Source organism: Centruroides vittatus, unplaced genomic scaffold (assembly GCF_030686945.1).
Source record: "Centruroides vittatus isolate TY-2023 unplaced genomic scaffold, ASM3068694v2 scaffold_861, whole genome shotgun sequence".
Classification (NCBI taxonomy): Eukaryota; Metazoa; Arthropoda; class Arachnida; order Scorpiones; family Buthidae; genus Centruroides; species Centruroides vittatus.
Window position 1 is genome coordinate 4009346 of NW_027122718.1, and position 12487 is coordinate 4021832.

The 12487-nt window shown below is 32.7% G+C and overlaps 1 protein-coding gene across 1 annotated transcript in view; it reads left to right on the forward strand.

The window, feature by feature from the left end:
• The window catches only part of LOC136990076 (bone morphogenetic protein receptor type-1B-like), a 47323-nt gene that overhangs the window by 329 nt on the left and 34507 nt on the right, over window positions 1–12487 (forward strand).

The window sequence follows — 12487 nt, forward strand, 5'->3', positions numbered from 1 at the left end:
CACAAATCGTCGTCGGTTTCTGCCTCTTCCAATTTTGTCACAATCGTCCAACTTCCTTGAATCAATTAAAAGATAGAATTACATGAAATACAACACCTGTGTTTTTATTCAAATAAATTTTCGTTTATAAACAAAATTCTGTATTGAATTATAATTTATGATTATAAATTTCCTCTGAATGATTTCAAATTCAATTAATAAATAAATGTTTTAAATTATTATAATTTACAACATATGAAATGTATTCAGGCCCATTAAATAATCATCGTTATTAAAAAGTATGTTTAGGATGTTATCTTTAAAGTCTATGTTCATTTCTGTCTTATTATGCCGTGAAATAAATTTTAAATGCTTACCTAATAATAATAATAATAATAATAATAATAATACACATGTGTGAAATAAGTTTTAATGTTTATAATTTATGCTAGATATCTGTTAGGAAATCTTCCGCCTGTCGTGTTAGAAAATTTAATGTCGAAAATAGGTGTTTGCGGTGATTAGATATTTAAGACGTGATTTTGTTAGCACCCGACGACGGCGTTTTGAAGGGAATGAAAAATTATCTAAAAGTAATCTTTAAAAAACAAAGTTCTAGTAAGTGAATTATAAAGTTTTGTTTGATTACACAAATGTAAGTTTTTAAAATAAATTTAAATTTTAATATTTGTTAGAAAAACAGAATATATAATACAGTACTGTATATATATTTGAAGTTTGTTCAGATGGGCACATCTTTTTAAAATATTTATTAATGTTCTATTTAATGAAACAAACTACATCCATCAAGATGAAATATTAAACGTAGTTTTAGTCTTTAATTTTTTATTTCTTAGCTGCTTTGATTTTAAATTGGAAGATAATTTTAAAGCATTTTTTCATTTCACTGAAGACATTGTTAATTCAAATAACATTGAGTGTTTTCTTATAAGATAAACATTAGAAAAAAAGTAAAATTTTTGTCTATTAGAAAAGATGTGTGCTGGACATTAGCCTTTTTCAGATGTGTATTACTGCTAGCATATAACACACAAAAGACATAAAACTGAGAGAAGTATAACTAACAAAATAACTTTTTTAAAATTTTCCGTAATGATCTATTTCTTTAAAATTGTGATTTAATTCGTTGCAGTATTAATTTATAGACAGGTGTTGATTTTTAAACAGACTGTTTTGTGGTCGGGAGTAGATTATTTCTGTTTAAAACTGCATATTGAAGTTTCTCATCATTTTTATACTAGAATGTGAAGAAAGCATTCATCATATCAAAGTCTAATAAACTTGCATGTATTGAAATTTGTGTTTTGTTGATTTTGTTTTGCTGGTAATATGTAGACTGAATAAAAGTTTAAATTATGGAGGGCTCTGATGAAATGATTTTGAAGAATTCATTTAAACAAAAGTTGGATGAAGTAGCTTAAATCAATATTCTATATTTTATTTTTGTCTTGATACACATATTATATAATCACTTTAGTAAGTCAATATTTAGAAATTCTTGAATTTTTCTGTTATACTGATAAATGTTGCTAGTAACAAAGCCAATTTGTTTGTCTTTAAATCCAAGCATAGTTTATCAGTGATTTCTATTCCCAGATACTTTATATTATTTACTCAATTTACAGATTTGTTGTGTATTTTTAATTGAAGTTGATTAAGATCTATATGCATGTTTTTATTTGCAAAATACATATATTTAGTTTTGTTAATATTAATACTTAGATTAATAAAACTTATATAATTAATTTTGCCAACGTGTTCTTTTGTTTTGTTTGAAGGATTTGCATTTTTTTTTTTTTGCTGAATATGTAATACAATTATGTATGCAAGTATAACATCATACATAATTAGATGAATCTTTTGCGAGAATTTTAAACAGGCAATTAACATACATCTTAAAAAAAGAGGCTTTAAAATTATCCTTGAGGCATTCCTTTGTTTACTTTAAAACATCTTGATAAAAGATTGTTTATCTCTATACAATATTGATGGTTTGATAAGTATGATATAAGTGACTGTGAAGATGTACTTCTGTAATTATGAATTCACCTGTAGAAGGTGAAGGTCAGTACTTTTGAAGGTCCTAAACAAATTTGTAAGTATAGATACAACTAAGTGGGATTTATCTAATTTTGTAGATGCCATTTGTTTAAATTACAATAAAGCATCAATAGTAGAGAGAGTTGATTTCCCCCCCCCATTGGTAGCAAATATTGAGCTTTCTGCTGAGCTAGCACTAAGAATGTTATCTATAATAGAAGTGTCCCACAAGTGTGGACTTATAAATTTAACTATGCCCCGTGGTTGAATATTTTACTTATCAGTTATTAAGAAACACATGCTACAAAAGTATAAAGATTTTTAGAAAAGTAAAAGGGTTAGTATAACCTACCCTAACATTTTTCTCATCTTACAAATGACTGTGGAGAAAAGGAATACAGCAGTAGCCATACCACTGATATTAAACTGGTAAAATTTGGAATATTGGCCTATAAAATTTGACAAGAGGAATTTAAGGGTGTCTGCTCATTTGACAAGTCTAAGTGGAAATACAACTGGTAATGACCTGTTGGACATGAACAATACAAACATAATTATAATACAATGGACACAGAATTTGATATCAACTAAACTAATAGAATCTATCCTTACAAGAAAGGAGGTGGGGTGATTCCATCTATGATGCACTTAAAATAACCTAATTTATTGCATTGTTTACCTAAAATGCAGTATAGTGGATAAGGTATTTGAAGAGTAAGAAAAGATCATCATCAAAGGAATTTTGTAGAAATGAATTTAGTATAGATAAAAAGCTTTAGCGATAGTGGAGCTAGGTCACAACTCAGAAAATGCCCATACATGGGCATTATTTATTAAATTATGATTATTAATTTAGATAAGAGATGGTGCCTAATGCTTACCTCTAGTACCAAATTTATTTATATTAATTATTTGATTATAGCCATATTATAGTCTGAATATTTAGGCCATCGTTGGATTATTACAGAGAATGCCAATGATTTAAGGTAACATGGGAGGTCAGATATAAAAAGGATTGTTACTATTAGATGGCAATCCTAGAACATGACCTGATACTGTGATCATCCTGGGGAGTAAGTTTGACCCATATGGGGAACACAGAAAAATCAAAGAAAGCTAGTGTGAAACCATGTCTGTTTGGAAATGCTGCAGGACTAACAATCATCTAGTAGCAACCAACCTATCATACTTGGAATCCTAAAAAGAATGAAGTATTCAGCCAAGCTATGTGCACATAAGGGTGTGTGGAGGTAATAGAAGACATAGCGAAGGCATCTACTGAATGGAGCAAAATAAAAATTAAGATACGTAGATCAGTGTCAAGAAAAGGAATTAAGAATTGATAGGATGAACCTGTCATTTCACCAGTTGCAGTATTGATGGCACCACCTACTGATGGAGTCCAGAGTTTCAGGCAAGTTGGAAGAGATGTCCAGGGTGTTCAGGGTGTATAAAAAAAAGAAGAAAAGAATATCATTGGGATTTACAATCCCACTTGTATTGAACTTTATTTGCCATTTAAACTTTCAGAAATTTACATAAACTTAAAAACTTTTGCATAAATATTAAACAAGTGCTGTAAATAATTTCTTATGTAAATAAACAAGTTTATTCCAATAACTTAATTCCTTGGATTTCATTAGTTCAGAACACGTAGCTAAAATATAATATGCAAATCTTGCAACTGCTGAAGTCAATAACTTTCTAAAACTGGTATATATTATCAATTGCTTGGCAACACATTGCAATGAAATTTGTTTGGAAAGGATTTTTGGAGAATTTTTGGGATTTCTTGTAGTTTTTCTTATGTTATTTGTCTAGCATATAAAAAGGCAAGTTACCTTCAGCAGTTCACACTAATTTCTGTGAAAAATGGTGAGAGGTAAGATAGTACTGAAACTAATCAGGAAATTATCCAGAAGTATAAACAAGAAGTCTCTCAATGTAGTATCATGCAGGCTTTGCAGATATCTCAGTCTACAGTCCAGAAATCATAAAATGTTCTTAAGAAAGGCTCATCAGGAAAAGCTTTAGGAAGAAAACTACTCAGTTTGAGACAACAACAGTTCTTTCAATGGTATATTTTTTAAAACAGGCACTTTTTCATAACAGATTTGACAAACTAGGCAAAATACTTTAATATTCCATTATCTGAATGCATGGTGTGGAGTATCTGACAATGCAAATACATGCTGTACAAATCAAAGGGAAAACATTTCATAAATGAATCATTCAAGTGCAGATGTTCAACCAGAACTCATCTGAAGTAGACAAATGCTGATTAGAAGAAAATACTGTGGTTGAATGAATCAACATTTCATGTAAACTATGGGAATATAGATGTGAGCCCGCAGGTTTTGAGGGCGTAAATTCGAGAGTTAAAAGGGGGTTCATGACCCGCAAGTTCGATAGGAAAGTGATCAGAAAGAGAAAACAAAAGTCCCAGTCATCGCGAGTCAGCAAATTAGTCATCGAGCATTGAATAATAGACTGGCTCAGTGCCAACAACGATGGTATAAAAACCCAATTGACTCTGGAAAGAGCGCAATCATCCGGGAAGGTCTGAATCCAGTGTCTCCAGTCCCGGACATAAGACTGATCCAGCTTCCATAGTCCAGGAGGTCATCGCATACGGTCATCAGACCACATATTAAGGTATATCGACTTTGTAAACTCTCTCCCACTAGAAGTTAGGCACATGACCACTTTATTGGTTAGATTGCGGTTAGTGATAGGGATATTTTATCCGCATTGTAACAGTAGTTATCTTTATATCTTTATTGTATATGTATTCTCTTTTGTTATTTAATAAACCTTTATTGTTAGTTTGTAAAACCTGTCTTCTGTCAAAGTAAGGACGCCTGTCGACTTACTGACGCACCTTCCCACTCACTTTTTGCTCCTAGCCACCCAATGACAATGAGGTCCGGTTTTACCAACCTGTGCAGCGTAAGTGGTCAGCGAGGTTTTCCCCAGACCCTCTGCTTATCTCACATAGGCAAGAAAATCATTCATACTAAAGATGAAGCTAATAATTCAGCATATGGTTCAAGACAAGTCCCAAAACCACAGTCTCTAAAGGTTTGGGGATGCATCAGTTCAGGGGGGAGTTTGAGATTTGCATTTCTGCAATGGTGTTGTGAACTCTGAAGCCTATATTCTAATCCTTCAGCAACATCTATGCAAATCAAAACACAAAACTTTTCCAAAAATGAACCTGCCTTTTCCAGCGATATAATGCCTATCTGCACAATGCTAGAAAAACCAAAAACTGACTGCAGTTTAATCATGTACAGTACATGTTCTCCTGGCACCAGCATCCAGCCTGTCTCTGATACAAAATATATGGAGATTTTTGAAAAGAAAGGTGATTCAATGTTATCCTTGAACATTAGAACAATTACATGCATATTTAAGTGAAAAATAGGAAAAAATTCCAATGCACTTGCTGCCCAGGTTTGTATCTTCCTGCCTTGCAATTCTTATAAAGCAAAAAGATACAGTAAGACCCCGCTTAACACTGATATGATATAATGTGGTCTGCTCTAAGCCTAAAAAAAGCTCAAAATTTACACTGATTCAAATTATCACGGCATTTCATTGATCGTTCCCAAACACAAACCAATCAGCAAAAGGTGCCAATTTGTTGTAGCGCTGTACTTTCCTTAAATCTGTTTGTTTGGTGAAATTTTGGAAAAAAATATTACATCATGGATGCCATAGGCAGTATCAACTTTGCTTGGCAAGAATTAACTGATAAATGCATGAACAAAGTGTGGAAAAAGTTATGGCTGAAGGTATCCAAGAATTCTCAACAAGAAGAGCCTAATCGATACAGCAGGACTAGGAGATGTAGACGAGCAGGATATTGAGGAGTTACTCAGGTTTTTAGCAAGAGCCTTACCAACAACAACCTTCAAGAACTGGCAGAACAAGGAATTCACGTAGAACTGGAAAATAGAGATTCTGAAAATGAAGAACCCAAAAAATTTCTCTACAGATTTCCTTAGTAAAAGTTAGGTAATGATGATCGAAATTGTTGATTGAATTGTAGTGAATGATCTCGATTTTGAAAGGAGTGCAAAAGCAAAACGAGGCATTTTAGATGCAATCTTCTGCTACCAACATTTGCTTCAGGAAAGAAAAAAGCGACAAATGAAACTACATGACTTTATCACAAAAAACAAGAATTTCAGAAGAGCCAGAACCTTCGTCACAAAAAATGAACTTCAAATTTCTGTGTGCATATGTTTGTGTTATTTAACATATATTATTATGCAAATTAATATAAAAATATAAAAAGAAACTTTCACAAAAAGACGTTTAAATACCGAAACATTAGCAGCAATAAAATGTTATTTTAAACCTATTTAATGTCATTTTGTGAAAGTATTTAATCAAACATATTTTCCAAAAATCTGAACTTCTGATATATTTGTATAATTACTTATCTTTATAATAAATTACTTTTTGTTACAAAAATAAACATCTGTACACTGATTGTACTATGAATTATCTTAAGTTTTTATTGTCAAACAAAATTCTTTGCAAGTGAGGTTGTAGTTACAGAATTGAGAATAGACACACAAACACACTTCGAGGAGACTGCAGGAGGACTAGGGTTTCTCATTTCCTGGTCTTTTGCTTGTCCCGGGATTCTGGGATAAAAATGAACTGTTTCCCTGTATTCTGGGATAGAATTAATTATTTTTAAGATATACAAAATATCTTGAAATCAAATGATATAATTATTTTTCATTTTTTAAAGTAATTTAATATGTTCTGCAACCTCCAAAGTCCTATTAATAATGCTGTGTAAGATATATATTAAAAATTACCTTTGAATTACGTAGAAATATTCACAAATAGAAAAAATTTATTAAAGTTTGCTGGAAACTGCATACAACAACAAAAATGCCGTTGAATTGAGTTGAAAATTTTAAAGAATAAAATGAACTTAGATCAAACTTCTAAGTTGGAAGGTAATTTTCAATATTTAAATAAAACATAATACAAAATATTATTGTAAATTTTTATAAGATTTTAAAAAACAAAGATGGTCAATATTCCGATCACTCAATCTGATTCTTATTTTAGTAATAAAAAGTCCTGCTATCAAGAATGCCCTTTCTGATTCAATTGATGTGAGTGGAATCCTTTTTGAGAAACCCTAAGGAGGACTAACTGTGTCAAGAATATGGAAAGAAACCCTGTAACCTGCACTGAGAATAGTAATGAGAATCTAATTGATGGGTGCTACTGATGATTTTATTGCCAAAAGTAGACAGCTCTAAAATGAAGGAAGGAATAAAAACAAAGGAATAAGTAAAGAACAGACAAAGCATAGATTGGATAGTGAGAAAAGGGAAAGATAGAGACAAATAAATCACAGATTTAAATACGAGTTACAAGCTGTCACTTGTACAGTGATAATTTTGATAAAAATACAATAATATTTGATTGAGTTACCATATAAAACAGAACAAGAACTAAACTGGCAAAAAAATACAGAGCTTAAATGGGAAACCTCTTAAAGCCTATGTTTGGCTAGAACAAAATATGCAATACCTTATCAGAAATAACTAGTTTTATATAATGCCACTTTAGAATAGAAACAAAAGGTAAGAGAAGAGAAAGTAGAGCAAAGAAAGAAATTGATAAATAATACTAACAAACAAAACCATAGTAGTAGATGCAGCAGGGTTAGCTAGACCAGTTTTTTCAAAATTGTAGACCCATGGATCACAGACAAACCACATACTACCAATGTTCCTGTCTACTTTTTATCCTGTAAATATTACCTTAGATAATGGTAGTGTCAGTTACCAAAATATTTTGTATATCTGGTAATCTTATATAAGAGCTAAGTGGAGTGAAGATGCTCATTTCTCTGGCTAAACAGCATAGAATTTTATTTTGGGAAAACTGATTAGTGTGTAGACCACCTAGCTCATGCTCATGGACCACTGACAGCCCACATTTCAGAATTACTGAGCTAGAACAAAAAATATTGATTAAGGTAGCATGGGAAACCTAAGGCTTACAAGGCCTTTGCCAACTGCTGCTGATAACTTCCAGAGCACAACTTGCTGCTTCTGATCATCTTGTGGAGCAAGTTCTTCCTGTATGAGAAACATTGCCACTACCTGAAACAAAGAAAGTCAAAACAGGAGCTCACCAGAAAAACCACACTTGTCAGGACAGACAGAACAGCAAACTTTACAATAATAACTAGCTCCTGTTACAGCTAGACCCAATAAAGAAGCAGCATAAGACAGATTACAGAAGTGGTAGATGAGAGAGGGAAGACATCTACTGAACAGGAAATTGAAAATCCAGAGAGAAAGATCAGGAAAAAAGGGAAGGTGAGACAATTGTAACGAATCCTTCATCCACCAGTTGTAAGCCAAGTGACATTGCCTGCCTTCTGTTGGAGACCTGAGGTTCAGACAAGTTTGTGTAGCTATCTGAAATATTTAAGGGAAGAATAATGGATAAAGGCAGAACAGAGAAGCAAGAACAAGCAATGCACAAACACCCTTTGAAGGGGTTGCAGGAGTACTAAGCATGCTGTAACAAGAACCTCATGTTCTGCACTGGAGATAATAGCAGGGATCTGTTTGATATCAACCCAGTCAAAACTCTCATCAGAAGAGAACAGAAAAAGCAGATAAAAAAATAAAGACAAGACAAAAAAAATAGAAGAGGCATAATGTAGGAAAGAAGGGGATAAAATGCCACTGGTTCAAAGGCAGGCAAGCAGCAGAAGATATGAGAAAAAGCCTCTCAGCAGATCAAAACTTATGCCTGAATCTAAGCAAATAATTGCTCTCTGCACTATAATGGCCCAGACAGAGATGCAAACAATGACTGCAACAAGATCAAGCATTTTACACGCAACAATTTAGACAACTAAATTGCAATGGCAGACTTTTTCATTAAACGTATGCGGAAATTTTCCAAAGAATAATCTCTGCTGAGACTAATAACCCAAGTTCCATCTTATATAATCTGTTTTAATTTCCTGATTAAAACAGACAGCATAAGACAGAACTTAGGTTATACTTTGGAAAATTTCTGCATATGCTTAATCAAGCATTTTGTGCCTAAGGAAAAGTCCAATGCAAAAGTTAATCACTTGAGCAGAAGTTAGTGGCAAAAGAAAGACAACAAGGGTAGTTGCATCTAAGAAATGTGCTACTATAGATGGAGTTCCATTTTGGAGAAAAGGGAAACAGTTTTCACACTTGCCCTATTGGTTACAGGAAGTAGGCTGACTAAGTAACAGAAATAGATACAGCAAAGAAAAAGAGATTCTTACATTGAAATGCCCTGATCAGCCACTAACAGCATTGTAACATTAAAAATAAGTTTAATGTGGCATTAATGACAAGGGAAAAAAGTGCCCATAATAATTCAAAAGAAAGGAACATCCAACAAAGTTATAAGAGCCAAGGTTTTTGGCTGTATTAAAGGAAGATGTTGCAGTCCATCTCCTGTCTATGCAAAGGAATAGGAAACTATTATTTTGAGAGATAGGATACAATCTAGTAAAAATAGTGAAAAGCCAAAACACAAAAGTGATGCATTTAAGCAGGACAAAACATTCCAAGAAAGAGGAGGGTTTTGGCTGCAATTGAGATCTGCCTCATTGCAGCAGAGGGATATAGACAATTTGAACAGAGAGAGAAGGAGTATTACTATCTTAATCTAGAGCCAGAGAACACATCAATGAGCCAGTGAGTGTCAAAAAAAAAAAACAAAATAAGACACAAACAAGCACAATAAACTAATTGTAACACTATTTTCTAGGAGATTTCCATTCTCCCCATTTGGTATTAGGGTCACTGAGACTATTGGTCATTTTAAATTGGGAATGGGCTGGAGCAGGTGAGTGCAGCAGATCAAAGTCCAAACCGCACTCAATCTTTTCCATGCACAAAACTATTGGTTCTGAGAATGAATAGAATTATAGGAATCATGGACAAAAGTAAATTTGATTTGATTTAAAACTGAAAATCAGCAAAGATTTGTCAAAACAAGGAGATCATTGAGGCTAAGGCAACTGGATCACTTGACTTGGTATTCCCTTAAACAGTCCTAACAAAACCTAGGTAAAAAGGCACTAACAGATGAAATAACAGTACCGATTCTTCACTGGCTCACCGATAAAAAAGTCCACAAAAAGTGGTTGCTCTGGAAGTACAACAATCCAATACATCAGGCTGCTACCAGACTGGAAAGAGGTAAAACAGAATTTATCATATTGCTACAGATACAATCACGTACTGATTCAACATTTCACAGAAACAACTGTATATAAACAACTTGATTTATCATATTAGCATTGACTGTGTTTGTATTAAATCTATGTATTCTGTCTTATATTATTATTAAAATCTTTTGTCTTGCATTTTTTGCACTTTCTTTGTGTTTGCTGTAGCAGAAGGACAACTTAAATGTAATCAGCAACTCCCAAGATTTACAATGGAGTGGGTCACAAACTAAGGGATCAAGACAATTTCATTAGTTTTAAATTACTGGACAGATAATGGTCAGTATCCCAGAGAATCCACAGAGGGAATTCTGAAAGAAAAATAGGACCTAGGTCTTACAAAAAAATTTATCCTGATACACTCAGAGGAATATGAGATAAAAGAAGATACTTGATGTACAAGTTATGGAAGCCAAGAAAAGTCATTAACTGGTTGATAGAGGGATAAGTATGGTTTATCACCATACTGTAATTAAAGAATCTTCTGTAAAAAATGTTTTCAACAACTTTAGCCAAAGTTGAAATAATTAGAATTTGATAATTATTTATTTCATATTTTGATATATTGGTATTACTAGGTTGAGATTAAGCTTCCATGGAAAACTTCCATTATAAAAAGACTTGTTAACTAAGAGAGAAATCGATATTATATCTGCTACATGTTTCGTACTAATCTACATGAGTAAAAGGACACCATCAACAAGAAAATCAAAAATTTAATGATAAACGATAAAACAATTACACAAACTGATGATTGAGAATAACCTTTTTAAACTATCTTGTATGTTTAACAAGACTACCTAACTATCGCGTACACATCTAGAAGGGCCGAGAGAGAGTTTACATCAACTTGATATCATACCTCTTTTTAACAATCTTGTGGAGATTCGAATCACTATCCTTTTCTTGGGTACCCAAATTAATCATTTCTGCCCGATTACTATAATGGACACTGGTTGTTCACAAGGTCAAACGTTCAGAGAGACTGCCCCAGAGGGGGTTGGATCGGTCTTATATTCGAATAGACCTGGGAAAATTGATCAGGTGACTGCATGTTGTCAAAGACAAAGGTTGCCTTTAGCAGGTGTAGGGTTATAGGTTTTCAAGGGACAATGATAAGTTGGTGACATCGGATGTCAACTGTAAACTTTAATTCTTGCAATACTAGATTGACAATATTTGTACGGGTGAATGTTGACATTCTCGAAGGAGAATTATAAACTTTATATTTTCTTTATCTGGAATGCAATTTGTTAAAAATATTATTATAAAGGATCCCACACCTTTCTTATGGGAAATGACTTTAGGTGAAATTGGCTAAAAATGAAATACATTAGTTCTTAAAGTCCTGGTCAAAAGTCCCAATAGGCAAGACAGCTCAAAAATGGCTAGTTTGAAAGCTTGTAGTAAAAAAGTATGTAAGTCACAAATTTTGACAGATGTACCATATTTACTCGCATATAAGATGATCTCACATATAGGACAAGGTGTGACTTTAAAGATTAAAATAAAGAATATTTATTAATACGATTCTAATTTTATTTCGTTTAATCACAAATAAAATATCAAATGCACATAAATACACACATTGTCACAAAAATTACTGGCATTTTACACTTTAAGGAAAAATCTTGTAAAATTGACAACCAAATTTGTTCGTGTAAAGCTGGACAATTGGGAGCCTGTTTTTCCAATTCTTAAGTCAAATCCACTCTTTCTGTTAGTTACATTTATGAGTTTCTCCGAATTTTGATTTCCGAACATCATCTGTTTTCACGTGGGAATGGATTAAAACTTTTATCGGACTCTCGTATGATTTTGGAATTTCAATTTGAAATTCAATTCAAAAGCTTCGCTTTTCCTATTGCTATTCATCTTTACTCCTGACAATACAAAAGAACGATTCAAATGACCCAGAAAAAATACTTTTGTTTTTAAACACCAGAGGGTAAGCATCCAGTAAAAAATGCAAAAACACTGTTCACAAAAATTATTGCAAAAATGCAAAGAATCCTTCACTCGTGCATATAGGATGACCTAGGTTTTTGAAGCAGTGAAAAATGAATAAAAACCTTTTCTTATATGCAAGTAAATACGGTAACTCATAAAATAAATACTTTATTCCTATAACTGCTATGTTTTAAGATATCTTAGAGTGAAACACCAATTGCA